The sequence below is a fragment of the Megascapheus bottae genome, chromosome 14 (genome assembly GCF_031878675.1).
Source record: "Megascapheus bottae isolate mThoBot1 chromosome 14, mThoBot2.hap1, whole genome shotgun sequence".
NCBI classification, from domain to species: Eukaryota; Metazoa; Chordata; class Mammalia; order Rodentia; family Geomyidae; genus Megascapheus; species Megascapheus bottae.
This window is the reverse complement of record NC_143522.1, coordinates 1,250,639-1,275,811: the sequence shown is the minus strand read 5'-3', so window position 1 is coordinate 1,275,811 and position 25,173 is coordinate 1,250,639. Positions and strand designations below refer to the sequence as shown.

The 25,173-nt window shown below is 38.9% G+C and overlaps 1 long non-coding RNA gene across 2 annotated transcripts in view; it reads right to left on the bottom strand.

The window, feature by feature from the left end:
• Positions 1–25,173, bottom strand: part of LOC150054500 (uncharacterized) — a 230,994-nt gene that overhangs the window by 36,893 nt on the left and 168,928 nt on the right. For both annotated transcript variants that reach the window (XR_016537547.1, XR_016537546.1), the window contains one exon: positions 15,467–15,495. This is a non-coding gene — a long non-coding RNA (uncharacterized LOC150054500). The remainder of the gene's footprint in view (positions 1–15,466; positions 15,496–25,173) is intronic.

The window sequence follows — 25,173 nt, the reverse complement described above, 5'->3', positions numbered from 1 at the left end:
GATTAGATGGTTTCTGGAAAATAAGAAAAATAAAAGAAAATGAATTCTTCCTTTGAGAGAATCTGTGTATGAGGCAGGAGATAAGTGTTCCTTAAGCCATGAAGCCTATGTTATTATGTCAGTCTAAACTAACTAAGACAATGCTATCCTCCAGATCTGATTTTTTCTAATCCTAGAGACCCCTTCTCCACACACTTGCTTGTCTTCTCAGACTCAGGGCTAATCGCCAATTTCAGCAGTTGCCACCTTTCTAATAAGTTATGTTAATATTTTCCTTTTTGATTCTTTGATATGTAACTAATTCTTCATATTAAGGTGGGAAGTTGTTATTATTCCAATTGTTAAAGTAAGTACTTATGGGTTCTGACTCTTAATGGAGCCTTACTAATGCCATAATAAAGTTCTGGGCTACTCTCAGATAAGACTAATAGAAGTGTCAGTAGCAAAATTTCCACCCTCCATCTTCCTCTAAACACATATCTACAAGTCCCACTTGCCACTCTCAGCTCTACTCATTCTCAGTCTTTGTTCTTTGGGCTCCTACAATTCTGTCTAGAATCCTCTTGACTTAGCTATTTTGCTTTTATATTCTTGTCCTTACTTTGGAACTGTATGCTCTGCTTCCCTGCATGTGGACTGAACATTCCATGTTCTTCTGGGTGGGGAAAATGGATGTATTCTACAGTTACACACCCAAACCAACCCTCTTTACAAAGCTGACCTTGGCTTTTGCTTTTTTTAAGTTTTAGAACTTTCTTCTTTTGTAGACTGCAAGTTCCCAAAATAACTCCAATTTGTCCTCCTGATGGCAGCAAAGGGATTCTATGAAGTAGGTGGGGGTACTTACATAAGAAAATTAATTTGTTAGTAGGCATTTAAAGCCCAAGGCAGTGTGCAGCAATTATGTATTTCACTGTGCACTGAAAGGTATTCCCAGTGAGACAAACTCTTCAGTTTATTTTCACATGTCCAATATAAAGTTTTTGTTGTTTTTGTGCCAGTCCTAGGGCTTGAACTCATATCTTGGGCACTACACTTGAGCTTTTCTCATCTTGTCTTTTGTTTAGTTTTTGTTTTGTTTGCTCAAGCCTGGCACTCTACCACCTGAGCCATTTCAGCCTTTTTTGTTAGTTAACTGGAAATAAAAGTCACATAGAGTTTCCTGGCCAGTCTGGCTTTGAACTGTAATCCTAAAAATCTCAGTTTACAGAGTAACTAGGATTACAGGCATAAGCCACCAGCACCTGGCTAAGAATAGGTTCTTTTGTGCAATTTTTTAATACTTTATTTGAAATGTTTGCATGTTTTTCATCCTTGTAATCACTGAAGCAAAGAAAACTTTAGAGTTTATCTTTCCTTCAATAGTGCTCCTATTTCTGGTCTCTTCATAGACTCCTGGTTTAGTTTAATGGACTTTACTTATCACAATAGCACAATCACTAAAAAATGCCACGCAGCAAGTGTAAATCACTCTCTGAGAGTGCTCTGTTATCAAGCCATCTTATACAAGATAATAACGTTTTTAGGACCTACTCACGTCAGGAATCTTGTTCGACTGGAAAAAAAAGTGCTTCTTATAAACATGTTTTTATAGCATGAGTAAGAGAGGAGACCAGGGAGCCACTCAGTGATTTAAATTCCCTTTATATTCTCTCTCTCTCTGAAGATGAAAAATCTTCATCTCTGTGCTAACATGAAGAGCCACACGCTGTCAGCCATACGCTGACATTTTCAAAATACCTAAAAAACCTCAGGACAAACACTGACCACATTGATTCAACACAGAGATCATTGTAGCTTATTTGCCAGTTTCTAGCTTCTCCATTCTCCTTAAGAACTCTTAGCATTTATCCCAGCAGAAGCTATATTTTTTAAAGCAGAAAAACAAAATAGATGATCAAATCAGTGTAAATTTCCTCCCAGATGTGTATGGGGGCAATACACAAAAGATATTTGATAGAGCTGTTCAGAAAATCATGATATAGTTTCTTTTTCCATACTAAATGGACTTTATGGAACTTCATCATACTTTAAATACTCAGGAGTCAACCAACTTCTCAAAATCAATGCAACCTGCATTTCTAGCTTTCAGGGCCACAAAGTCTCTTCTGTATCTACTAATGAATGAGCCTAATTGGATCCACAGTTTTTCTATAAAACAAGCAGGAGGGCCATTTGGTTTATAGACTCCTGCTAGAAGATATCCAGGAATACTCTTTTACATGGCAATAGCCCAGTGACCGAGTGCTTATCTAGTGTGCATGGAGGTTAGATCTCCAGCATCACACATTCAGAAAATATATATGTATTTTTTTATGCCTGTCCTTGGGCTTTCTCAAGGCTAGCGCTCTGCCACTTGAGCCACAGCAGCACTTCTGGCTTTTTCTGTTTATGTGGTACTGAAAACCAAACCCAGGGCTTCATGCATTTTAGGCAAGCACTCTACCACTAAGCCACACTCCCAGCCCTCAGAAAATATTCTTTTATATAAAAACAAACATATCCATAAAACCAATATTCTACTTTCCCAATATCCCGCAAATGACCTCTGCATGTCACACTTATAGTAAACCAACAAAATGTTGTCTTCTCTCTTTCAGCTTTCTACAGTGAGGGAATGAATTTTTACGTGCCAAGAGAAAAGCATTTAGTGCCATGTCATTTCTTATTTCCTAGAGTTGTATATTGAAGCAAGACACCATATGTAACAGAGTCATTTGGGACAAGGTCTGAGTTCTAACCTAACCTAGTCCCAAAGGCTAAGTATAAGAGCATTCCAGGCCATTACAAAGCAAATAACCCAACTAGGACAGGTGAAAGCTAATGCTTCTAATGGCACTCAGGAAATCCGTCAGCCAAGACAAACAGAAATGCTGTCAATGTTGTGGTGATGAACTAGTGGGTGGTATACGAAAAGAAAAGGACATGGATGAGAGGAATATTTGGATGGGCAGTAGAGGATGAAATTCTTTTTACACCCAGAAGGCAAAGGTTCAAGTTCAGGGTTGAGGTTAATGGAGTTGGAGAAGAGACTTCATCCAAGAATCTGATGATCCAGTGCTTACGAGAAGTTGGTTTAATGTTTTGATTTGGCTTGGTTCTTTTTGTTATGTTTCAGTACTTCATTTCTGGTAAGTTACCAAGTTCTAAAATAATTATGCTTCAAATAATTGTGCTTGAACTCGTTAAAGTTGTGAAAATAAAATAATGAATTTTTTAGTAGTTTCTGAATTCTAGTTTTACATACCACCTTTTTTAGTATTAACTGTCATTATACCCAATTTAAAGAGAATGGAATTAGCTCCAAATGATCAAAAATTTGCCCAAGAGCACACAGATATTAAGAATTTAGGCTAGGACTTGACAATGGGTCTGACTTAGAAGTCCAAACTCTCAATTATTAGTTTCTAATTTATTTTCTCCCCTTACTTCTCATTGCTATCTTATCTCCAGGTCACAAAGGAACTGAATAATTTAAAAATAGGTGGTAAACTATGGAAAGCAGTATGGCAGTGCCTCAAAAGGCTAAACATAGAACTCCCCTATGACCCAGCAATTCCACTACTTGGCATTTACCCAACCATCCAGAATCTAGGGCATACTAAATCCACTAGCACAACAATGTTCATTGCAGCATTATTCACCATAGCAAAGGTATGGAACCAACCTAGATGGCCCTCAGTTGATGAGTGGATCAACAAGGTGTGGTATTTGTACACAATGGAATTCTATGCTGCTGTCAGAAAGAATGACATCGACCCATTTGTTAGAAAATGGAAAGACTTAGAAAAAATCATATTAAGTGAAGTAAGCCAGTCTCAAAGGAACTTAGGCTCAATGGTTTCCCTCATTTGTCATAATCAGTAGAAACCTTGGGCTCTACTAGCAGTGATCTGCAATAGAGCAAAACCTTGATACATAAGGCCATATAGTATGAAGCTAATTGAAAGGACCTCCAGGATATTGAAACAAAAGCCATATAACGAATGATTGTTGTCCTTAATGTACTATGTTTTCTCTCATCTCCTTTGCTGTCCCTTGGGTATCTCATATTGTTACAGTATCTCACTTTGTTATCTGATATATTGGATTTATTTGTATTTGGTTATTTGAAATTGGATAGGGAAGGGGGGAAAACCAAGATGGGGGGGTGGAGGGGAGGGTAATGGGGACCAAGACATGTGAAAGGGTATCAATGTATGTGAATTAATGCACCTTCTATCTGGCAAATATTATGTAACCCTTTTATTAATTACAATAAAAAATATTAAAAAAATAGGTGGTAAGCCAAGCTTTAAATCCCATGTGTCCAAGACATTCAAGACCACTGAGATGCTCAAAGTTCTATTATGAAGCATATCATGTCCTAAATTTGAAAATTCTTAAAAGTGGTGGAAAAAAAGATAATTCAAGTTTTATGAATTTCACTAATTTGTTTCAAAAATAAATCTTGGGCAAAGTATTTTAGTGTCAATACACCAATAAAATAGAAAACAAAAATTGACATGAGATGTGTGATAGTTGAAAGGGTATCTCAGTCAAATAAAAGTAATAAAATTTGTGCTGGTCTTGGGGCCTGAACTCTGGGACTGAACATTCTTTCTAAGTGTTTGTGCTCAAGGTTGTGTTCTACCACTTGAGCTACAGCTCCACTTTCAGCCTTTTGTGGTTTACAAAAATCTTGTGGACTTCCTTTCCTGGGCTGGCTTCCAATTGGATCCTTAGATCTCAGCCTCCCTAGAAGCTAGAATTACAGGAATGAGCCACTGGTGCTCCACATGCCTCTCCCTTTTTCTCATAGAACTTGGCTTGTTTTCATGTTTGTGTAACACTGTGCCTTAGATCCTGTGTTGTTTCTCCTACTTCAGCCTTTCAACTTTATCCTGGCTTATGGCCTACAATAGGTTACCAAGCTAGAGAGCAAGAAGTAATCCAAGAGCCTTAGGAAGACATTTTCTTGCATAGCCTTTGTTATCATGTTTTTTTGGCTCAAGAAAGCCAAATAAAGGAAATATGAGGATTTCCTGTGGGATCTTGGCTTCTACTTCTTTTCCTTGGTTTAATGAGATCAGTTTGACTCTGAGGTTTGGCCTCCAGAAAACTAGCCAGAGCTGAGTCACTTTTGAAATATTAGGCATAACCCAGGGTCCAAAACCCCGAGGAGTTCAACTGTCTACAGGTCATTTAGACCACCCAGCTATGGCAGATGCATGGCCTGTCCAATCCCCACAGAAATGTAACAGTCTGCCTCTTACTATCTCCAAATATTGCCCAGGAGGCCTTGCTCTTCTTGTAGATGCTGAGCTAGACAAGAATTTTAACCCCTGGCCCAGTGTCACTTGCAGGTGGGAGGGAAGGGAATATTAAGATAAAATTCCATTGCTAGGGAGTAAATGTTGGACCCAGGAGACTAGACTATCAAAAACCAAGGAAGAGAATCATGTGCTTCATCACATGCGTGGTTCCATTCAGATGGTTTTACCTCCAATTATTTACTTAGTAGTAGCATGCTCAAAATGTGAAATACGGAATGTGTCTATGCTGAAATTACTTGTAAATCTTGTTTATGGGTGATAAAAACGAAGTGTGTAAGTGGTCACTAATCCTTTTCATTAATGACATTGGTTCTGCTCAAGAGAGAAAATCTACTCTGGGGGAAAAATGGTACTGCTGGTGGCATTTAAAAGAATGAAGGGTGTGAAAGTGTGGTAGCAGAGTATTAAGATGGACCCCCAGAAAACTCTCAGCCTTATATAATTCACTTCCCCAGAATTATTACAGGACATAGCGCCTGTTACTACCATAATTACACTCCTACACTTATGCCACACTACAGGGTTTCTTTGTCCACTTGGTCCACTATAACAAAACAACATAAACTGATAGCTTATAAGCTAGAGGGTGTGTGTGTGTGTGTGTGTGTGTGTGTGTGTGTGTGTGTGTGTGAATTCTAGTGGTTGAACTCAGGTGATGAACACTATCCCTGAGCTTTTACACTAAGAACTAGTGCTCTACCACTTGATCTACAGCTCTAATTGTCTTTTGGGTAATTAATCAGAGTCTCAGAGACTTTCCTGCCTGGGCTGGCTTTGAATCATGATCCTCAGATCTCAGCCTCCTGAGTGGCTAAGGTTACACACATGAGCCAAAAGTGTCTAGTTTCTGCTCACTCTTGAAATCTGTGTTCTTTTTTATTTTCATTGATAAACTGTTTCCATTCATCTGGAGTTATCTCATACATTCCTATGGCTTGGATTTATCACACACACATATGTGTGTGTCATCTATCTATCTATATCCTATATAATATTATATACATTATATATATGACTTTCAAAGCCCTATGTCTAACCCACCATGTTCCTTGATGTTCCCTGGAAATTAAACATGAGGTCCTAAGATATAACAGGTTGGTTTCCTTTCTCCAGTAGGTTCTTTCATCTTGGCCCCTTCTCTAATTTAATAATATTGTAGGCCAACTAAACCAGTAGATGTTGGATTCTCATTCTCACATTCAGGGGCCCAATCACATAGGTTAATAAAATAAGCAACATTTAATGAGGAACAATCAACCAATTATTCCTTAGCTTCGGTAAGAAAAGCCAGCTGGAAATGGAAAGACGGTGTCAGGTATATGGAAGAAGTTTCCTTGATCCTAACTACATATCAGAAGGAATAGAGTTCCTTTAAGTAATTCACAATCGAGCATTGACAGGATAACTTGTTTCTAAAAATCCTCTTGAACCAGTCATAGAAACTTATTCTTCTTCTTAAGCTTAAAACTCACCTCCTTTGGGAACTCAAAGCCAACATCCCTGATGGGTTTTCTTATCTGAAGAGCCACTAGCAGTTTCAGCTTCCTAGGTTGATGCCAGGAGTTCCTGAAACAAATAGCCCCAGACAAGCCTTTTTCTACTGTTCAAGGCCCATCTCTGCTGTGTTATCATCTTCCATACAAGCCAGAAGTACCAATCACACACTCACCTCTTGTTACTATTCCATTTAATTATAATATAATCCTACATATGCAAACATGAAAACAGCAATCATGTTTTATTCCAGCTTCTAATTGCATGTAGCAATCATGTGCTTTCACTAAATTATTTCCATCAAGCATACATACATGTTGTTATTGCCAGAATTCCAAAAGGCCCACCTGCAGCTCAAGCCCCCACCCTTCTCAGCCCCCCCCCAGACCCCACGCCCATCAGCAAAGCCAATTCAAATCACTACATTTATTCTGAAGTCTGATATAGTAGTCATCCCGGATGAACACACACACACACACACACACACACACACACACACACACACACACACACACACTGATTCTATACAAATTTAACTCTGTTGCTCTGCTTCTCTTTCCCACCAGCATCAGTATCTTTAGATATGAGTCACTGATATGTCTCTCCCTTGTGTCATGTAACGTTCTCAATTGGGCTTTCTAGTTACTCATTTTCTGCTCCTCTAACTTGAACACCTCCATCTTACAAGCTAAGCCCTTACTAACCTCCTTCTGAGTCATTTAAACAGTTTTAACAGGAGGCTTCCAGAGCCAGGGTACCTTATTCTGCACTTGGATGTAAGAACTCCAGATTCTCTGGCCTTTGGTCTTAGGACTTGTGAAGTGACCCGTGGACTCTCAGGCCTTAAGAGTCCCTGGTTCTTCAGCTTGCAGAACGCATATGATAGAATTTCCTAGCTTTTATAACTAAGAGACCCAACTTCCCTAAAGTATTTCTTTCTTTCTCTGTCTTATTCTTTGAATTAAAAAAAAAACAAACAGAAGAAAGAGACACATCACCACTACCAAAGAAACAGCATGAAAATGAGAATGAGAAGGGTGTCCTTTCCCTCTGCATTCATTCAGGACCTGGTTTCTCAAATTAGCACTTGTGTATTCCTTGTGTGATTCCTCCCGATACCTACTCCACATCCCATCATTGGAAAGAGGAGAAGTCATGCGTTAGTCACACACATGTATAAAAATGGAAACTAGAGAACGACATGAGGGAGTGAGATGGCAGATTACTAAGCACTAGGATTTGAATTTTTTGCCTCTGTTTTGCTAGTCATACGCTGTGGCATACATGCCAAAGTGGATCTCAGGCCATGAGGAAAATGGTCATCTTACTAGGTTTTCTTTTTCTTTTTTTCCAGGATGTTATCCATCATGTTTTCCCAAGGCTCTTGGGCTATTTGGAAGGCAAAAAGGAAATTCAGCAGCTCAAGGCTGGGATTACCTTTTGCTACAGGAAATAGGAATAAACCAGGGAGAATTCAGTCTTGCATTGCTCTCTGTGTTTGAAAAAGAGCCCAAGAGAGCTCTTAGCACTTGAAAACAACCAGCATGACTTGACCGTTTAAAACAAAATCCTGCAGAACATTCCAGAAATGCTGAGACAAATGCAGCACTGTGCAGCTCAAGGAGGTCATTCCTCTGGGGCTATTTTATGGAATTAAGAGAAATGACTTTTAAGAGTGGCTGTCTGGGCAAGAACAATCAGCGACTTTCTCTTTTCCTTTTCTAGGGCTGAACCCATTGCTCCCTTATCTTAAATGCAGAGTTTGAATATAAAAAATGAAATAGACAAACATAAGTATATCTTCCAGTTCTCTCCATGTGGCCACAGCCAATCTGCCTGGACCAGGCAGTGAATCTTGCCCTACATTAGTAGAGAGATGGGCTGGGTTATTTTATATTTGGTAGTATTACATTTGTAAAAGTGTTGTGTTTTAGTCATTTTAGTTATGAAAAACTTCAGAGTTTAACAGGGAAAACAAGTGTGTCCCTTACCATTTCACATTGCCAAGTTCCTTCTCCAAATTCTTTCTTTTCTTTTTGTTTTTTTCTTTTTTCTTTTTTGCAAATGGATGGTTTACAATTACTTGTACTTTGAAATTACAATCTAGGAATGGTGAAAGTAAGTACTTGTTTGTGACTAGCTGATATGTAAGTCATCCTAGCTAGGGCAGCAGGAAGCATGAGTAGACCATGTACAAAAAGAAATCTTATTGCAAAGTAACTAGAGCAAGAGTAACTGGAAGCATGGTTCAAGCAATACAGTGTCTGCATAGCACCTATAAATAAAGCTCTACACAAAAGAAGAAGGAAGAGGAGAAGAAAGATACATGGACTCACAAATTCAGGGGAAGATACAGAAGTTAGAGATGATAAATCTAGCTAATTTCATCAATGAATTCACAGAAATATTAAATCATGTTTTTCAACATTGTATTCAAATGTCTAGTTGGGTTACTCATTCAATAAATATTTATTTAATGAATGAATAAGAAGCAAATGGAATGAGAAACAAATGGAAGCAAATGTTAAATATAATGAATAAATGAGAAGCAAATGGAATGGGTACAGAAGAGTTAATCAATATATAATTCATTCTTCAAATAAAAGGCTGCATTCAATATTCCCATGTTATGATGATCTTATTAACATTATTATTATTATCAAATAACAATAGAGTTTATAAAAATGTAATGAAGTACAGTTTAAAATCTTGCCTCTAACAAAACAAACTCTAATGATTTCTTTCCTCATCCTCTTCTGGTACTGAAAGTTACTCTTGTTTAATAATTCAGTTAAAGAGGCTGGGAATTTAGCCTAGTGGTAGAGTGCTTACCTAGCATGCATGAAGACCCGGGTTTGATTCCTCAGTACCACATACATAGAAAAAATCTAGAAATGATGCTGTGGCTCAAGTGGTAGAGCTCTAGCCTTGAGAAAGCCCAAGGACAGTGGTAGGCCCTGAGTTCAAGGCCCAGGACTGGCAAAAAAAAAATAAGTCAGTTAAAGATAATAAAACGGCCAGGAACTTGGCCTAGTGGTTAAAGTGCTTGCCTAGCATGCACGAAGACCCGGGTTCGATTCCTTGGTACCACATATATAGAAAAAGCTGGAAGTGGTGCTGAGGCTCAAGTGGTAGAGTTCTAGCCTTGAGAAAGTCCAAGGACAGTGCTCAGGCCCTGAGCTCAAGCCCAGCACTGGCAAAAAAAAAAAAGATAATAAAACAAATAAAACTGAAAGAAACGTAACATTTCTTTCTAATGATGATCATTCAAATGATAATTAGGATTTTCACAGAAAATTTCCAACTATTTCAGAAAGGCTACTTTTTCAAAAGCTGTCTACAATAATTTGGATTTCATATAAACTTTTCTATTCCAAATTACTTCCTAGCTTTAAATTCAATTGAAATTATTCTTATTGAATAAAAAATAGTCTTGATTTTTATCTGCTTGTATTTTGTCACAGTATATTTTAATTTTTAAGACATTTGACAAATCTTTTGTTGTTGTTAAGGGGACTATGTTGGAGCTTGAGCAACCATTCCAATAAAGTTCTCTGGACTTAAAAAATGATAGAAAAAATAAGTGGTGTCATAATTTCTCTCTAGTAGTTATACAAATAAAGCAGGCAAACAGATTTTCTATCTCTGAAAGCTGAGTATTGTGATATGAAGATAAACATTTCCTGGGACTGAGAAGGCTGATTTAAGGATCAAATTATTTCTAATTAATTACCCCCAAAAGCCAGATGTGGAGCTGTGGTTCAAATGACAGAGCAATAGACTTGAGGGAAAAAAAAATGCTCAGGGACAATTCGTAGGCAATGAGTTTTAGCCCCAGGTCCAACAATAAATAAATAAATAAACAAACAAACAAAAACCAAAAAACACATTTCCTGGAACATCAAAAAAGTCTCATAGTAGGTGGATATTTGAGCAGATACATTGCAAAGAGAGTAGTAAGTGGACTATAGACAGATGGATAGATGGATGGATGGATGGATGGATGGATGGATGGATGTATGGATAGAATAATAGGGTAGAGAAATAAAGAGCTAGCCAACCAGACTTATAGAGTGAGGAAGAAAATGAAATATTGTGACTTTCAACAGTTCAATAGCAAAAATAGTCCTTTTTAAACAATTGACTAGCACAATTCTTCTCCATCCAGAAAAAGTTTTGCTGCTTATTTCACATCATATTCATTCATCAGTTTGAAAACAGTCACAGATGTAAATATAAGAACTAACCATAAAATGTCTATATACAATCATAGAAGAAAAAGGTTTTGACATTGATTTAAAGAATTAGACAGGACAAGACCAAAGGAACAAAAGGCGCATGGTATCCTAAATATGTGGCTATTAGATCCAAACAGTACAAGAGCAAGGACTCAATATTTGCATACCCAATGCTATGGACATGGTACTGGAAATGTAAATGCCACTACATAGACATAAAAACATATGACTCTATAGACATAATGTTTTATTACATAGATTAATATATATCCATGACATACAAACCCTCAGCCTAATTTTGATTATGTTCTAAAATCTAAGTGCCAGTGATTATATATAGAGATTCCGTTCCTGAATACTTGTTTGTTAAACACGTCATTTGAAATATGATATAAAAATAATGTTAATAAATTCTTTAATAAAAAAAGAATTAGACAGGAACATGAATCCATAAAATTAAAAAAAAAGAATTAGACAGGAAACAAAAGCATAAACTATAAAAGGAAAACTAGCAAATTAAAATACTTTCTCTTTGAAAGGCCAATAAGGCCTTTCTGGTTAGAATATATAGAGATTTTAGAATTTGAGAAATTTTTTAAATAGATGGAAGATTTGAAGTTGCACTTCACCGAAAAAGTGAAAAAGCATTGAAAAACATCATCAACATTATTGCTCTTTATGGAAACAAATTAAACCATAATGAAATTCTACTAAGCACCTAATGGGATGGCTCAAATGATGATGATGATATGATAGAAAACAATTATGTCTATTCTCTCAGTAAGGAAAAACAAAGACCAAATATGCCTTCCTGACAGATGCTACTAGAAAACAGAGTAAAATGTATGAAATGTTCATTTGTAGAAATTGAATAACAGAGCATACAGAATTGTCACCAGGTAAAGGATGAGTGAGGATAAATAATCCTGAAAATCACATCCACTTCCAACCTCAAAGTAGTTCCAAGGATTACACGCAGAAGAGAGAAACCAATAAACCCCACTTTCTTCCCTTTGAGGCAGAAATGGAAATGATTTGAAGCCTAGTGTTGATTGGATTTGTGAGTTAGAAACTTGTGAGTGAGAAAATCTGTGAGTGATCTACACAGAAACAAATTCATGCTTAAAATTTACAAAAGGATACAGGGACTTTAGATATATACTGATAGGCTTTTCAGTGATAAGAAAGTCTCTTGAGGTTTGTGAAAGAATCATTCTGCAGAAGGAGGTGGAACAATTTCCAGGGCTCACATGAAGCTAGAAAATGGTTAATGTTTCACCAACTAGAATGGAAAGACCTCTGACCTATCAGCATCGAATAAACCTTTCAGAAGCCTTCACAGTGAGGTTAGAGCAAGAGGTTCTGACCCATATGGAATATTTCAAAAGCTAACTCTGAAAGCACCAAACTGATTTCAAGCAATTTAAATATTCACCAGAAGAAAGTTCAATATCACTGACAGCAAAGTAGCAAAATCCTGCAACCCAAACCCTAAAGCTCACATTGTGTAGCTTCCAATCTAAAACCAGCTGAACACATAACAAAATTGGAAATAATGATCAAGGTCAAATACAATCAGCTTCGGAAATGACACATATAATGGAACTATTAAATGAGCACATTCAAAAAGCCATTTAAAAGTTATGTTCTATACATGAAGAAGGTGGAGGAAAATATGATGAGATTAAAGTTAGAATCTAGTAGAGAAGACAAAACATAATAGTAAGAAGTTTCCTCCCCTATTTTTATCATGCCAAAATGTACACAATTGCTAGGTGCCAAGGGCTTACTGATGCCTGTAATTCTAGGTACTCAGGAGGCTGAGATCTGAGAATCACTCTTCAAAGTGGGTCTAGTTGTAATAGCATTTATTTCTTAATCACCTCTCCTCTACAGACAGACAGACAGACAGACACACACACACACACACACACACAGTTTTTGTTTTGTTTTGTTTTGTTTTGTTTTTTGCCAGTCCTGGGCTTGAGCTCAGGGCGTGAGCACTGTCCTTGGACTTTCTCAAGGCTAGAGCTCTACCACTTGAGCCTCAGCACCACTTCCGGCTTTTTTTCTATGTATGTGGTACCGAGGAATCGAACCCGGGTCTTCATGCATGCTAGGCAAGCACTTTAACCACTAGGCCAAACTCCCAGCCCACACACACAGAGTTTTACTGAATATAAAATTTATAAAATTCTTGGCTGACTTGTTTGTCTTGTCTTTGTTTTTGCTTGCCAGCCCTGGGCTTGAGCTCAGGTCCTGAGCGCTGTCCTTGGACTTTCTCAAGGCTAGAGCTCTACCACTTGAGCCTCAGTACCACTTCTATTTTTTTCTATATATGTGGTACACCAAGGATTCGAACCAAGGTCTTCATGCATGGTAGGCAAGCACTCTACCACTAAGCCAAATTCCCAGCCCTGTCTTGTTTTTTTTTTTTTTTTGTATATATCAGTCCTTTGACTTTCAACATTTTTCATAATTTCATGATAGATCTCTGTGTTACAAGTTGCTTCTTTCTTGCTACTGTCAAGATTCTCTCATTGGCTTTGTCTTTCAAAAGTCTAATTATATTGGGAGGGAGTGGGGAAGGAAAAGGGGGACAAAAACATGAGAAGCAATATCAAGGTTCAAGAAGTAATACTCCCATTACCTGACAAATGCAACTGTCCCCTCCACACATTATCCACAGCCATAAAATACAATTTAGAAACAAAAAAACAAAAAGTTTGATTATAATATCTTCACATGAGTTCTCTTTGAGTTCAGCATCTTGGGAGTTCATTGAGCTTCTTAGGTGTTTATGTTCATGTCTTTGACTGAGTTCAGGAAGCCATTATTTACTCAAACTTTCTCTTCTCCCTTTTCGTCTTTCTTCTTCTGAAATACAGCACAATGTATAAGTTGGCCAGTTTGATGTTCCAGAGGCTCTGTTGGCTCTGTACACTTCCTTTGAGTCTTTTATATTTCCAGTTTCAGACTCCATAATTTCCATTATATTATCTTTTTCCTGTTCAAAGATGACTTTGAATGTGTCTTCTCAGTTTGAATGGTGGGGAGGGGTGTCTTTCTATAACTATTTAGGATCCTCTTCTAATTTTCCCCATATAAGTGATTACTTTTTAATGCTTAAGCCTTTAATGTCTGACTCACAGAATGGGGAAAGAGGATGTGGGGGGGGGGGGTTAAGAGGGAAAGAGAGAGGTGGAGAATTGGACCCTAGCCCTTTAAATTCCTTGGAAATCACTCCAGCCAGAAGGGGAGTGGCTTTCAACAATATAGATATCCAACATCAACATTCCCAAGCCTATCTCCCATTACTAGCTCAGAAGAGCTAGTAAACAGTGACCAGAACATGGGCCCCTGATATTTTGAGTCCAGGACTCTTTTTTACCCAACCCATTTCTTGCCTGCTGCATTCCAATGATTTCAAAAGCATGGCTTACCTGTACAAGTTAGGGGAGAGGGATGGATAGTTACTTCAAATTGACCAAAATTTCTATGTAATTCAAAGGTACCTTCCAAGGTACACTGAAATCCTTCAATGTAATCTACACTTCCAAAACTACTGCAACAGATTCTCCTTGGTCTAGGTATAGAGCGATCCTATTCTACCATTTTCACGGGAACCTTATAATAAGACAAAGAGGCAGTAAAGAAGGAATACAGAAGGACAAAGAGAATGAACAAAATCTAAACACATATGCCCAATCATGTGAATGATTATATTAGATACCCTCCAATTAAAGGCAGGGTCTTATATTCTGTGTTTAAAAAACACCTTCAAATATATGCTGTTTACAAATTATGTACTTTAAACATAAAGATAGAAATATATAGGAAAAGAGAGAGCCCAAATTGTGGCTGAGGACATGGCTTAAATGTTAGAATGCCTGCCTAACAAGTCCTGAGTTCAAAGTCTAGTATCACGAACAAATCAAAACACAAATTTCCAACACCAGGATTAATATAGAAGGGATATGTCTACAGATCTTTTTGTTATAAAAAATGACCATATTTGATATGTTTGTATCAAAGACTTCAAAACTTACAACCTCACATGGTTTCCCAGTTGGCTCCATTTTTATTCACTGTCACGGTAAGCCATAGGTGGTGTCAAACCATTCACATACATCTTCAACAAACCTGCTTTGTAGATGCTATTTTTATTTATACTTTGTAGATGAGGAAATTCAGTATTGCAGAGGATAATTAACTTCTTTAAAGCTATACAGCTTGTTAGAATAAAAAAGTATTTACTTTTTGGACTCCTATCCTAGGAATATTTGTAGCCTTATAACTAACCATCTCATCAAAATGAACTTCAGAGCGTACATTATTTTTTAAGGAAGATTTTTTTAAATATATTTAAGCAGTTTTTCAGCCTGAAAGTCTTGAAGGAAGACTGAAAGAGCTACTCACTGAATTGCTGCCACCGTTGCCATGGGAACCTGAAAAGAGATTACACACACACATCAGTTTTACAACTCCATGTTTTAATAGGTGTAGAATATAACCACAGGCTGCTGATTCCTCATGAAAAAGTCCCAGAAAAAAATCTATCAAAAAAAGTCTCTTCAGCTTCTCTAATACAAAAATCACAATTCACAGAATAAGCTGAACTCTGTCAGATGGATCGATAATGGGTCTCTGCTGGAAATGCAGCCCATTCTCTATCTGCTGCAACATGAACTAAGACAAGAAAAATTCAAATAATACTGAAAGGCAAGAACAAGAAGCTACAATGCATTTTATGTATGTGTATATTCTAAGAGCCAGATGGAGAGGTGTCAGGAAGAGATCTCAGGGCACAAAGGTAAAGGGGTGGTAAATATCACTAAGATGAATAGTCAAGGCAGGGTAAACCGATGCCACCATCAACAATGAAGACTCCCGACTCCACTGGGAGTAAAGTAACACCCTCTGGCAGCATTGACTATCTGTGAACTATTTCTGCATGGCTGGTGAGTAGCTACTATCAATTCAAAATCAGCCCTCACAGCAAGCTGGAATTCTGAAATAGAATAAAGCATAAGAGCCATGCCCTTACTTACATAAATAAAGGTTCTTTAGTATGTCTCTCTAAAGCTAGCAGGAAAAAAAAAGGCGCAAAAGAAATTTGCAGTAAAAAAAATAGAAAGGAAAGTAAGCATTATTTGCTAATTTCTTTCTCATGACGTTTGACTTTGAGTTAGCATTTGGTTGGGTTGAAATATATGGAAATCTTAAAGTAACAGTGTCTCAAACAATATGACATTTTTTTTTGTCAGTCATAGGACTTGAACTCTGGGCCTGGGTGCTGTCCCTGAGCTCTTCAGCTCAAGGCTACTGCCCTACCCCTGGAGCCACAGCACCACTTCCCATTTTCTAGTGATTAATTGTAGATAAGAGTCTTAAGTTCTTTAGTGCTGGGCTGACTTTGAACTGCGATCCTTAGATCTCAGCCTCCTGAGTAGTTAGGATTACAGGCATGAGCCACCATGCCTGGCTCTATAACATTTTCTTTTTCCTTCAAAATTCTGCATGAAGGCATGGAGGTTTTACTTAGTAGCATCACCATCATCAGAGGTCCATACCCCTCACTCTCAGTAAATAGTTTCCAAATTGTTATATTGGTGATTCCATATAACCACAATAGAGACAGAAGACAGAAGGAAAAAAGGTTCCTCAGTAAGGCACTACAGAAAAGTGTGATTACATTACACTGGCCATGTTGTATGTGTCTTGTTTAGCTGTGACCACAGGTAACAAGAACTCACATGCTATGCAGCAATAAGAAGAAAAAAAACCATAGCTATTCTCTGAATAGTCCAAAGGGTTTTTTGTTTGTTTGTTTGTTTTGTTTTGTGGGTCATAGGGCTTGAACTTGGCTTGGGTGCTGTCCCTGAGCTCCTCAGCTCAAGGCTACTGCCCTACCCATGAGCCAAGACCCACTTCCCATTTTCTACAGGTTAATTGTAGATGAGTTTCAGGTCCTTTTTTCCCCCGGGCTGGTTTTGAACCTTGATCCTCAGATCTCAGCCTCCTGAGTATCTACGATTACAAGCATGAGCCATTGCACCCACCTTGAATAGTCCAAGTTTTATTGTTTATTCAAGGCACAAGTGTTACTAATGTAATATGCACCAGGCATATGTTACAAAATAGAGATAGTGCTGTCAGAGTACTTTCTTTGGTAGCAAAGACAACGGGAAAAAACACATAAGAAAGCAAATCATGTCAACACAATGTAAAAAGAATTTCATAAAAGTAGAAAAGAAGCTGGGTGCCGGTGGCTCACTCTTTCAATCCTTCAGGAGAGGTTAGAAGCAGGTAGCTTTGTAGTTCAAAGTCAGTCCATGAGATTCTGTTTCCAAAACAAATAGCAAAAAGCAGGGATAGCAGCATGGTAAAATACTAGTCAACCAAGAAAGCAGGAATGGGCCAGTGGCCCTGAGTTCAAATCCAAGTATGAGCTAGAGGGAGAAAGCGGGAGAGAGGTAGAGATGGAAGGTGGAAAATGACCTGGAAAAACATCTACACCTACTGTAATGGTACCAAAAGAATGTAGCAAAAAAAAAAAAAAAACCCAAAAAAGCATTACTGGCAGAGTATATAGAATACCTACAAATTATTTTTTTAAAAAAGATTATTTGTCTGTCTGGGGTTACACAAATGGAAATGGTGGAAATGAGCCCCCACAAGACACATGATTGGTCCTGGTAGGACTCACCAACACATGTTGAGGTAGGAAGATGAGGTAAGAGACTACTCTGAGAGGATGAGAAGGTGATCCACCAAACTCCCAATCTGTTGTGCTCTTTGCAATGCACCCATTCCCTTCTCCACTCTGCTTTATTACCCAGGGGTCTCTGTTTCATGGATTGTTTCAAGAGGTTCTCTTGTCCATTGGCTTCCAGTTTGGTTCAGTCAATGAGGGAAAACCAGAAGAGGGAGTGGGAGGCCGGTGTGGTTGCTCATGCCTGTGATCCTAGTTACTCAGGAGGCTGAGATCTGAGGATCTCCATTCAAAGCCAGCCCGGGCACTAAAGAACTAAAGAATGTGAGACTCTTATCTCCAATTAATCACTAGAAGGCTCCAGGGGTAGGGTGGTAGCCATGAGCTGAAGAGCTCAGGGACATCACTGAGGCCCGGAGTTCAGGCCCCATGACTGACCAAAAGAAAAAAGAAGAAGAAGAAGAAGAAGAGGAGGAGGAGGAGGAGGAGGAGGAGGAGGAGGAGGAGGAGGAGGAGGAGGAGGAGGAAAAAGGAGAAGAAGAAGAAGAAGAAGAAGAAGAAGAAGAAGAAGAAGAAGAAGAGGAGGAGGAGGAGGAGGAGGAGGAGGAGGAGGAGGAGGAGGAGGAGGAGGAGGAGGAGGAGGAGGAGGAGGGAGTGGGGCCAGTCTGTGTGTTTGTTTTCCCAGTGCCCTGGTCTAACAGCATGCTCCCCATTGGATGACCCTGTTCCCACAGTCCTAGCACAGAGCTATTGTGCTTTTTTTCCCTCTCAGTCATGATCCCTCAAGTTCTCCTGGCTCCCAGAACCACTCAATCCCCTTCCCATTTTAGGCACTGAAGTAGAAACATAAACCTGGTAGCTACAGGGCATTACATTAGCCCTTGTGGTTACCCTATGCTATGCCCTTAGTAAAGAGTCCCTTTATTAAATTCTCAAATTATGCAAAATGTATGCCAACTGTTTGGAGCCAGGATCCTGACTAATATAGTCAGTAAACACTGCCTTCACTTAAACCTTATTTCTTTACAAGTCTTCTAGTTTTAATGTGTACGCTGGTGCCACCGATATGCCTTAAAGGAATGGTTTCCAGCTCCAAGATGGCTGGCTCATCCCTCTAATATTTCTTGTTCGAAATGTCAAAGATAACAATCTGGTGGGCTCAGATGAATTCAAATTTTTAAAAAGTAATGAAATTCTTGCCACTAAATTCACAAATGCGTTGGTGATATAAACTTGTAAACACACAATGATTACCAAAGTAACCCATTGGCTTACTTTCTATGCATGACAAAATTCAAGCAAGTAATCCAGATGGAATAAAACCCCTCATGTCATATTTCAGAGTGCAAGGAGAGAATCTGATTATCTGTCTTGAATCGGAGCTCATTTCTAATCTAGTGGGTGCTGGTCAGAACATAAGTATGACTGTTTGTGATTCATCACTATATGGGAAGAGGAAGTCACAAAATAGGTTCTGCCACTGGAAGACAAAAGTTATCTGGTAGATACTGTGGGCTCTAGTCAGTTTTTCTTTAATTCATTAATTTCCTCAGGCAGACTGCCGTGTGCCAAGAAAAGCTCACTTAAAGTCTCTGTTACCATAAGGTAGTATAATGCTGTTCTTTTCTTTTCTTTCTTGTTCTTCTTTCATGTTTTGGAGTGAAAGAATAATAGCATATTTACAACTCAGTTATTTCAGTTATAGTCAAATTAGGCATTCCTTCGTAGCACAGTGATTTGAGGGGGAAGGGTTATTACTACACCTGCCACACAGCTGGGTCTGAGGACTGCCTGTGTGCTCTGGGATTAGTTTCCATGCCAACCAGTGGAGGAGTACCTCCATCCTTCCTCCCCTATCAGGAAAATAGAATAGGCACATACGAGGGAGAGCAAAAGGCAGGTAGAATAAGTATCTGTAATTATTTTTATAGCAAATTATTCCTATGCTAGTGATTTCTGTCATAATGGTAGATGGGTTACAAGGTCTCTTTGCGCATGTGCAGAGCTCCTTTATGTATGCAATCACATTGTCCTCACAGTATCCTTGAGAAACAGAAAAAAGAACTTATTTTCCACCTCAGGAAACTATAGCATAGACCTATGCAATGGTCATGCTCTACACAGAGACTGTGGAAGTGCTAAAATTAAGACAGGATTTAGGAATCCTGCCTTTCAAATCTACAATTTCAATATGCTTATCCCTGTCCCGCTCTGTTTTAAATACTATTCTCATCATGTTTTTATTAAATGCAAAACTGGTAAGGAAAGCTACTGGGAAGAAAAACTGAGTGAACTATTAAAGGTGAAAAAACAAGTGAACACAGGATTCGGAAAAAAGAAAGCAAGTATAGATGTTTAACTCAGGTTAATATTTTCACCTATATTTTTTCTAAAGAAAAGAAACAACCATTCAACTTTAAAATAGCAGAAATTTGGTCTGCTGGCAGGAGGCATTTTTGTGACTCAGAGAAATAATATGATTATTATTAACCTGAACAGACAGCGAGAGGGGAAACACAGGAAGCACTATCTAAAAGAAAAGACATTTGCTTTTCACCTTTTTGGAGATTCAACATTATCTCCTCTCTATGGAAAGAAAATTATGAGCATAGCCTAGAAAGGAACAAGATAAAATGACTAAAACCCCATTAAACCTGATGGAGGCCAGATAATGGTGATTCATGTCTACAATCCTAACTGCTCAGGAGGCTGAGATCTCAGGATCACAGTTTGAAGCTAGCCCAAGCAATTACACACCAAAAAAAGCTGGAAGTGGAGCTGTAGCTCGAATGGTAGAGCACTAGCCTTGAGCCTAAAAGCTTATGGACAGTGCCCAGGCCCCTAGTTCAAGCCCCAGGACTTGCAATACACACACACACACACACACACACACACACACACACACACACACACACACACATCAAGAACAACAACAGTGGATGGAAGTGCTGACTTCATTGTTTCACAAGTCATGAGAAATCTGTCATCTCATTATTCTACATTTTGGATCCTGATATTTGTCCAAGGCAAAACCAGCTCTTTAGAAAGCATTTCAAAAGTTCATCGCCAGTGATGCCAGTGCCAAGTCCTTTATGGGCTCCCCACTTGGGGTATTCAGACTTGGGGGTGTGTTGATCTTTCTCTTGACTTCCTAGGTCCAATAAGTGGCAACATCCATTCACGTCACTTCTTTTTTTTTTCCTGTGCAGAATCTTCTTTGTAAACTACTGTCTTTTGACTAAGGAAAGTTCTTTGCCCATCTCCTGAAGACTGTTTCCTAGCTGCTTAATTTAACAGATCCCATAGACTCCACAGCCACTGCTAAGTAGCAAGGCCCTAGAGCCAGATTTAAGAGATGTACATGGTGACTGACAGTGAGTTCTGTGCAACCAATAGCTCTTCGCCATTGTGTACAAAGGGATATGGTGAGGCTTCAATCTGTACAAAGTTTTAGTCCAATGCAGACAACACAGTCCTCTCACTCACTGTTTCCTCTTTACTAAAATTACTCCCTAGAGATCTATCTCAAGTATGAAGCTGGACCTTGGCTCATCAGAGACACTTCCCCTCAGAGACAGTAAACATAGCATGGGACAAGGAAAACCAAAAGCTGGAAAAGAGGGAGGTGGAGAAAGTGCTTCATCAAGAGAAGACAGTTGAAGAGTTTCCAGAAACATGTGTTAGGGTCTCCATGGAGAGAATGAAGGATAACATTCATAAGACATTCAGATGGGCACAGTTTAAGTGAGCATCAAGGGTAAATCTAAGAAGAGACAAAGACATATTAAGTATATTTATAAAAATAGGGTTTGGAAAGTATACTTAAATGAAAGGTCTCCATTTAAAACTAGTCTTTTCCCCCAGCTCATTAGAGTGGCAAGCCAATTTTTCCTTAACAAGCTTAGAGTATTGCTTTTATGTTATGGGGCAGCAAGGACACTGAAACAACTCAAAACACCATCAGGAAAACTACACCATACACTCTGAACTCAAGCAAAGCAGCTGTTTTAAGTGGTGAAGAAGTAGATTTTTCTAGAACTGAAGAGTTATAAGTAACATACTTAAAGGATGTTTTTACTTGCAAACAAGAATTTCATCTTTGCTGCTTTGAATATATTGGAGCAAGAATAATCTCTTCATTATGCCTTGGTTCACACTGCCTTTTATTCGTCCAACTTGGGACTTGAACTCTGAGCCTGGGTGCTGTCCCTGAGCTCTTCAGCTCAAGGCTACTGCCCTATCCCTTGAGCCACAAGTGTCACTTCCGGTTTTCTAATGATTAACTGGAGGTAAGAGTCTCATGGACATTTTTCATGCCCAGACTGACTTTGAACCATGATCTTCAGATCTCAGCCTCCTGAGTAGCTAGGATTATAGTTGTGAGCCACTGCACCCAGCTCACACTGCTTTTCTTTTCAAACATGCCACCCTCCACTCACCACATGACAGTAGTTTGGACCTGCCATCAGCACAGATACTCTCCATGCCATATAATGATAAACTAGCTGTTACAAAGAATGTAGAAACCAGCAAGAGTGTTCCTCCAAATCTAACCCAAGTTATTTTCTGTGGCTTAACATATTTTCAATAGCAGTGCAACCACATGCTTAATGCTAACATAGAATTCCTTTCACCAGCTATGGAAAATAAATAATCAAAGAGACCATTGCTTCTGTGGGAGTCCTTGTGCAGGACTCCGGGGGAATTATTCTTCCCTGATTCCAACATGCTTTATAAGGTTGCCCCATTCTGGCTGCACTAAACCTAAAATGTATAATTCTGTGAGCACCACAGTTGTTGGAATTGGAAGAGTTCCAGAAGTCTTAGAAAAGAAAAATGTGAAAAAAAGAAAAAAGTTGAAAAGTCCCCAAGAACACTAATTGCCCTGATGGAACACCTAAACAAGTGGAGAATTTCCCCTTCGTGGACTGCACGCTCCCAGATCCCTCTAATGTACCATTTTCCACAATTGAGGGCTTTTGTCCTGTATGTTTTCTGAGTAACCTCTGTTATTAAACTTCAGTTCAAGGAAAGCAGGATCACAAAATGCGTTTACCTAGGAAACAGCATGCTTTCTTTCCTGACTCAGACTTCTGCTGCCTCACTATGCCATTAAGAGTTTGGACAGGCAGAATGAACTGAGTTTGAATACTAGCTCCATTACTCATTAATGCTAAGATCTTGTGCAAATTACGGACCCTTTCCAGGTCTCAGTTACTTGTCTATCAATGAAGAATAATAAACTTGCCTCTTTGAAGTGGGAGAAAATTAAGTGAGATAATTTATGTGACAAACTCAATAAGCACAATAAGCAGGGAATAAATATTAGCTATTTTCATACCTCTAGAGATGTAATCTGAACATTCTACTGAAAAGTCATTAAATTATTGACTGATCTCTAACATTTGGGAAACTATTCATAGGTCTGCATCAGCTACCTGTGTAAGAGCCCAAAGGGGATAAACATATACAGCTATTCCAATTTGAAGACACTAGAGGCAAGTACCCAAATCAGAGGAAATATGAAGGTAAAGAAACCCACCACCCTCCAATTTTCAATTATATTTTTATGAGTGTGCTGGCACTTGGTGTTGGACTCAGGGCCTTGCACTCTCACTAAGCTTTGTCATTCATGGTACCACTTGAGTTACACCTCTCCTTCCCAAACTTAGACTGTATCTTTCCCTACAATTATGGCACCAGAAGACTGACTTGATCCCATAAACAACCAAATGAAAATCTAGCAAGTCCGTGAATTTCATTAAAAAATATATAAACTTCCAATGACTATATTAAATCATTTAATCTTATTACTGTTATATGGATTAAAAGGAACTCCGTGAGCATTTCTTTTTTTGGGTCAGTCATGGGGCTTGAACTGTGGGCCTGGGCTCTGTTCCTGAGCTCTTCAGCTCTAAGCTACCACCCTGCCCCTTGAGCCACAGTCCCACTTATGGTTTTCTAGTGGTTAATTGGAGATAAGAATCTCACTGTTCTTTAGGTACTGGGCTGGCTTTGAAGTGATCCTCAGATCTCATTCTCCTGAGTAGCTAGGATCATAGGCATGAGCCACTCACATCCAGCTTACATTTAGTAAATAATTTTTTGGTGTGTGCCACTCCTGGGGCTTGAACTCAGGGCTTACATTTGAGCTGTTTTGCTCAAGGGTAGCACTGTCACTTCCAGGCTTTTGATGGTTAATTGAAGATAAGAATCCCAAGGACTTAGCAAGGGGTTGGGGGGATGGTGACGGGGTGTAGTGGCTTACGCCTATAATCCTAGCTACTCAGGAGGCTGAGATCTGAAGATCAAGGTTCAAAGCCAGCCTCAAAGCCAGCCGGCACCCTGAGACTCTTATCTCCAATTAACCTCTAGAAAATGGGAAGTGGGGCTTGGCTCAAGGGTAGGGTGGGAGCCTTGAGCTGAAGAGCTTAAGGAAAGTGCCCAGGCTCAGAGTTCAAGCTCCATGACCCACAAAAAAAAAAAAAATCTCATGGACTTTCTTCTCCCGGTCCTGGGACTTAAACTCAGGGCCTGGGCACTGTCCTTAGGCTTCCTCAAGGCTAAAGCTCTACCACTTGAGCTTTTACTGTGTATGTGGTACCCAGGAATCAAACCCAGGGCTTTGTGCATGCTAGGCAAGCACTCTACCACTAGGCCATACTCCCGACCTTCTCATGGACTTTTCTCCCCAGTCTGAGTTCAAACTGTAATCCTCAGATTTATGCCTCCTAAGTAGTGCCAAGCTGTCCATGAGACTCACATTGACCATTATTACAAGCAGCATAAAAGAGATATGCTGAGGCTGGGAGTTTGGCCTAGTGGTAGAGTGCTTGCTAGCATGCACAAAGACCCTGGTTCCATTCCTCGGTACCACATACACAGGAAAAAGCTTGAATTGGTACTGAGGCTGAAGTGGTAGAGCTCTAGCCTTGAGAAAGTCCAAAGACAGTGCCCAGGCCCTGAGCTCAAGCCCAGGACTGGCAAAAAAAAAAAAGGAGATATGCTAATGATAATTAGATTTCTGGAGAGTGCTTTATTAATATGTTTCAAGAGCACCTCTTGGAGTGATGTCATCAAGTGAAGTTCTTGGTTTTCTTTACCTAATCATAAAACTCTCTAAAACTATACTTAAACCAGTGCTTTTTAAGAAAAAAAATAAGTAAAGGAGCAGAAAATTATCAAATCACAAAGAAAAAAAGATAACTACAGAATAACCAGAAAATAAACAACAAATCACAAATCCTATGTTTTTCCCTATTGAAATCAGTCTTTCTCAAGGATGGCTTGACTCAGAGAGATCAAGAGAAGAAACATGGCAGGAAAGCCATGGTCCTTTCAAGCTATACTTAGAGCCCTGGCTCAGGATATGGAGGACAATAGCAGATGCACCACCCTGGGCTTCTTGGTT